The following is a 5,785-nucleotide window of genomic DNA, read 5'->3' as shown; positions in this document are numbered from 1 at the left end:
TGCAAAAATATTAGAAACATACTTGTCCAACCACAGGAAGGATAAACGAGTGATACCTCACCCCTTCACTGGGGAATGTTACACTATAATTAAAGTTGTATCAACAAAAACTCTTAGCGGTACTAGATATACATAGGTCCAGATATTAAGGGGAAAAAAAGAGATTCACAATTCTTACAGAGTATCATGAAATTTAAACAATGGAACTTAATAAAAACAAGATAGAAGAAAGATATAAAATGTTAATAGCAGGCTATCATCCATAGGTAAGAGAATTCTTTTTGTTCTATTTATTATTCAGCCTTCCTAGAAATAGTCTAGATTCTTCTGAAAGGAGTATGCTCCTTTCATTTATTTTTCTCTTTTGATTTATTATTTGTTTACTTACTTATTCATCTGGTCTTTATTTTTCTGAGACAGGGTCTCACAATTTGGCCTAGATCTGAGGCTCTTTCTGCTTCAGCTGCCCAAGTGTTGGGATTACAGATGTGTACCACCATGCCCAGCTCAATTTTTTGCTTTCATTTTTGATCTTGCTATTATTCTACAAGCCATCCATGAGGATATTAGTGATATAAAATATATAAAAGATGCATATACAAGATGCAAAAAATTTCCCCTCAAAGTTCTAACCTGTATTCTTCTAATTTCCATCCCATTCCTTTTGACAGAAATAGCCATATCTGCTTCGTCTGATTCCTTCCAGATCATTTTCATGTGAGACTTTGACAACCTGACATTATCACTAACAAGAAATTGAAGCTGGGGGCCAGTGAGTAAGGCACTTCCTGTGTAAGTGTGAGCACCTGAGTTCCGATCTCCAGCACCTACATAAAAGTTCTGGAAACACCAGAGCATGCACCTGAAACACAGGCCTCGGGAGACAGAAGCAGGTGGACCCTCAGTGCAAGCTGATTAGCTGAACTAGCCCAGTTGATGAGTTCTGGGTGATATGAAAGAGCCTGTCTCAACAAACACGATGGAAAGTGGTCAAAAATGATGCCCAGTATTGACCTCTGGCCTCCAGACTGTGAATGGTGAATTTTTCATTACTGTTAGGCTCAGTGGCTACACGGATGGGTGCTGTGACAGAAATGTCAGCACAGAGGTGAGTTTAAACACAGTCTAGTTTCATCCCATCTTGGGCTCCATTGTAGAAATCACAAGGAATTCGGGAAGAATGAGTGAATGGAGTATAGCTTAGTCAACACCAGCTGGGTAAACTGGGATTCTCCTACATTTGGAAGTTTAGGGGTAAGGCATGGATACGTAAAGTTTAGGAATGAGTTTAAACAGAATAGTGACATTTAAGAAAACATGGTGATAAGAAATTCAGCCATGGGAGAAGTAAGGAAGGAAGAAGAAGAAAGCAAGGAGGCTACCCAAAGAGGGTGAGAGCAGGTCACCTGGAAATGGCACCTCCGGGTCTGAACGGCTGGGGAGATGGGGGGTGTCTCGGTGCTGATTTCAGAAATTTTCTCATCATCAAATTGACAGCAACTGAGGTTAAGTTGTTTTGGTTTGTAAACTGGTGATGTGGGTTGTGTGAAAATTAAATTAGGTAAGGAAAGTGAGATTGCTTGGCCCGTGGGCTGACATCACAGTAGCATACACAACAGAAGGAGACGCCGAGTTAAGCCTAAGCCTGAGCCCCAGGGAGCTGACTTGATGGCTTCCCTGTTGATATTTCTGGAACTCACACAATAATCATGCCAGCGTCTTGTGAGTGGAGAGCCTGTGCTGGCACCACATCTTGGGAGGGAGCAAATTCAATTTTTCTGAAGCCCCAAGGCCAATGTAGTCCCTGCCTTCCCAGAGAATTATACATGTGGTTTGGTGTGGGCTCTTTGCAAACACAATTGCTATACACTTAATCATTTCTTTTTTCAGGGAAAACACTATGTTAGCTACTGTACATGGGTGTGCAACTCATCTCTTTTAATTAGATGCTAATTAATGACTCACTAGCTTTAATCATATCAATCTGGTAATACTATTTATGCCCCCACAGAATAATGAACTACTTTATAAGAAATGAGTGTGGCACATGTTGACATAGGAATGCATCCAGCCATAATTCGCTTTGGGTAAATATCCCACCCAGACTTGGATTCTGAACAATTTACAAGGCAATATTCACATGATACATGCGGGAGAGAAGCCGAGACTTCCAACTACCAGATGGAGAGAGGGGAACAGAGAGAGAGAGAGGTGGGGGGGGGGAGAAATGCCACAGATGAAGGTTTCATTTGTTTGTTTGTTAGTTTTTCCCTAGCAAGTGGCCTCTGTCCTGATCATTTTTCTCCCAGAGGTGAGTCAGAGACAATACTTGCTGGAGGGAGCTCAAGAAAGGGTTTGAATATTTACATGGTACCTACAGAAATTGCCTTTCCTGGGTAAGGAAGATTGCAGCTGGTACGTGGCATGATTTTGAGACTTGGCTACCAGTCATAGCTTGGGATAGCCAAGTTCACAGGGTATGCAAGGTGATGACTAGGATGCAAGCAAGATGGGTATTCGGAAAACTCTCTGGTTGTTCCAGTGAGGAAGGGTGGCCAGAAGCAAATACTCTGTGTCCAAATAAATATAATGATGCTGGACATGTCTCAGGCCTTCTGGCTTTAAAAGCCAATTCCATCCAACTCAACTCTCATAAAGCCACACAACAAAAATAACAAGGGACAGCCAAAACTCGTAAGATTGATGACTCTAGCAGTCCAAATGTGTAGTAGAATCATGATTCCAAAAATGACTACCAGCCAGAATCTGGAAGAATAAGACCGAGGTCCCAACCCCACGGGGAGAAAATCTTCAAGAATTGACCGATACAGCGACAGTGATTAGTGAGTGGGACATTATTCTACAGTAGGCAGCTCATGTTCACGATCACACAGTTCCTGTGGAATGCATACCCTTGTTTCCATGTGACAGAAGAGGAACATAAAACTCTGGGAAAGTAAGCAGCTAGTGCCACATAGGTGCTTATGTGGCAGCGTGGCTGCTCTCTGCACAGAGTCCCAGACTAACTCTGCACCAGTCTCCCCCCCCCCCCCCCGCCTCGCCATCCTCTCTCTCTAATCTAACCCATTCCCAGCCACACTCACACCATTGGAAGAGCTGGCAGGAAAATCGGAACTATTCATGGGAAAGTGAGGCAGATGTTCATTCTTGCAGCCTGGGATCAACCAATGATGTTACTTACAGTGGAAATATGTTGGGGGTCCAGGATTCTAAGTAAAACTGCAGCCCTATCTTCTGCAGAGGCTAAGAGTGAAGAATGTCTACATTAAAGTTATTCAAGACTTGGAAGGTTGGTTGAAGGGTTAAGTCCCTAACAATGGCCTTATGACCTATGACCTGTCCTTTTGTTTGTTTGTTTTGTTGCTTTAACAGGGTGGTCTCAGGGACTAGGTTTGAACTCACTATGTAGTGGTGGATAACCTTTAACTCCTGCCTCCACCTTCCACATGCTGTTGCTGGTCTCTGTTTTTTTTTGTGTTGTTGTTTCCTAGAGGTCAGAGTGCCCTCATTAGTGAGTGGGGGGTGGTGGGATGAGAGGCTCAGTGGCCATATGGCGGTATGCCTGGGCTCTCCAAGGCTGGTTTCCAAGGCACTAGGTACACAGGGGAGCAATACTGTCCCCAAGAAGAGCTGGATGTGTGGGGCAGCCTACAGGCCAGCTCATCTTTTCACTGAACCCCCCACAACCCCATCAGCTCCTCCAGCACGACTTGGTAGCTGTTTGTTGGTAGAGCTCAGTGGCAAATGGCTCCTCACACAGGACAGCTACCACGTAGATAAGGGCCACCAGCTTCGTCGGCAGGAAGCCCATAGGACTGGTGTTCACGATTGCCCATCCCAGGAGTTGGCTTCTCCACCACATTATAGGGGAACACGGTCACTCTGGCCTCCTTGAGGATCCCGAAGTAGTCACCTAGAAAGGTGCCAGTAAAACCCAGTGCCAAGAAGCTGGACAGCACAAATGCGATGCCCCCACCCAGGAGCACAGTGCCCGGGTAGCAGGTGCCGTGGCTGTCCAGGCCTTCCATCTTGAGCTGGCTCAGCTTAGCCTGCACGAAGCAGTGAGAGTGGAGAGCGTTCAGGAGGATGATGCCGCCCAGAGAAGCAGGCTAGCTAGGGGGACCCCAAGGCCGTACTCAGCGTGCGGGATTTCTGCTCCCATCTCTCTGCAGACATGGGGGGAAGCTCCATTACAGCCGGGGAAAACGATGGCATGATGGGGGAGTGGACATCACCTCCTGGCCAACATCAGGTGGACAACAGTGTCAGGAGCGTGTGCCTGCTCCTGGTGTTATTTTTGATGTCTCCTTCTTCTGTTCTTCACTCAGTCTCTACAGCCATTTTGATGTTTCTTTACCAAGTCAAACAAATTTCTCGCTCAGGGCATAGGAACCATCTCTCTTGTGTGGGGACCTTCCTCCTCCAGCTTTGCCACATTTGCAAGGACGAAGAGACATTTCAGGCTGCAGAAACTGCTTGCATTGACACTTCAGCCCAGATAAGACTCCCCAACCCCTCCAGCACATATTAACTCTCCTTTTAATTACAAGGCCACATGTTTCCTCCTTTCACTTCCCTGGCCTTGGTTCTTAACACCAAGTGTTGTTCGACTCTCAGGGTAAATAACAGTTACTTTCTTATTCTGGGACAAAATACCCACCCAAAAGCAGTTTAGGGAAGAAAGAGTCGATTTCATTTTCCAGTTCCAGCCGGTAGAGTTGGCCATGGCGGGCAAAGAGCAGGGGCCAAGAAGCAAAGTCACATTCTCCTACGGCAGAGAGGAAGAACAGCAAGCACGGTCTGGGTCAACAGCTCAAGGCTCAGTGACACATGTCCTCCTGCAAGGCTCCAACTCCTAAAGTTTCCAGAATCTTCCCAAATTCCACCAACAACTGGTGGTTAAGTACTCAGACACATGAGTTCATGAGGGGTGACTTACCTTCAAAATACCCGCATGGATGTGACCATAGGAAAGCTAATCAGAACATACATCAGGGGTCTCTGGCCCCTACCGCAGTTGATCCAGGGATGACACGGACTTGATGTCAGTTCCAGGGAAGATGCCTTCGAGGCTGTTTGGGGAGCTCAGATTTGAATGGGGAGGATATGAATAAAGGGTGCACACATGTGGGTCTGGGAGGGAAGAGTGCGTGGCTGGAGTGTACTCTGGAAGAATTAAGAAACAGAGCGCGACCCAGTTCTGACGACGATGCTCCCAGCAGAATTGTCCCTTAGTTTGTGTTTGGGAAGGGGATATGATAAAGGAATAATTAATTCTCATGTTTCCCAAGCTATTTTGTGTTGAATTTTCTACTAGCAACTGATGAACACAGGGATGGAAGCAAAATGCATTCACAAGTACAATTTTTTAAAAATGTACATGTGTGTGAGTGTGCATGTGTGTGTGTGTAGTATATATGGTGTGTGTGCATGTGTGTGGTATGTGTGTGTGTATTATATGTGTATGCATGTTGTTTGTCTGTGTGGACACATGTGTGCAGGGAGATGTACACATATGTGTTTGGAGGCTAGAGAACAATCTCGCGTGTCATCAGGAATGCCATCCACCTCTTTTTGAGACAGGGTTTCTCACTGTCCTGGAACTTATCAATTAGGCTGAACTCTGTGGGCAGTAAATACCACCTCCTCTCTCCTGCTCCCTCCCTGGTACTGGGATTACAGGAGCATACTACTATGCCTGGTAGTTCTAAGTGGATAACAGAGGGCCAAACTCAGGTCCTCATGCGCACAAGGCAGGTACTTT

The 5,785-nt window shown here is 45.7% G+C and overlaps 1 pseudogene; it reads right to left on the bottom strand.

Annotated features, from left to right (window-relative positions):
* Window positions 1-3,712: 3,712 nt before the first annotated feature.
* On the bottom strand, window positions 3,713-4,212 carry LOC101612913 (annotated as a pseudogene).
* Window positions 4,213-5,785: the final 1,573 nt, after the last annotated feature.

The sequence above is a fragment of the Jaculus jaculus genome, chromosome 3 (assembly GCF_020740685.1).
Source record: "Jaculus jaculus isolate mJacJac1 chromosome 3, mJacJac1.mat.Y.cur, whole genome shotgun sequence".
NCBI classification, from domain to species: Eukaryota; Metazoa; Chordata; class Mammalia; order Rodentia; family Dipodidae; genus Jaculus; species Jaculus jaculus.
This window is presented reverse-complemented; position numbering and strand designations above follow the sequence as displayed.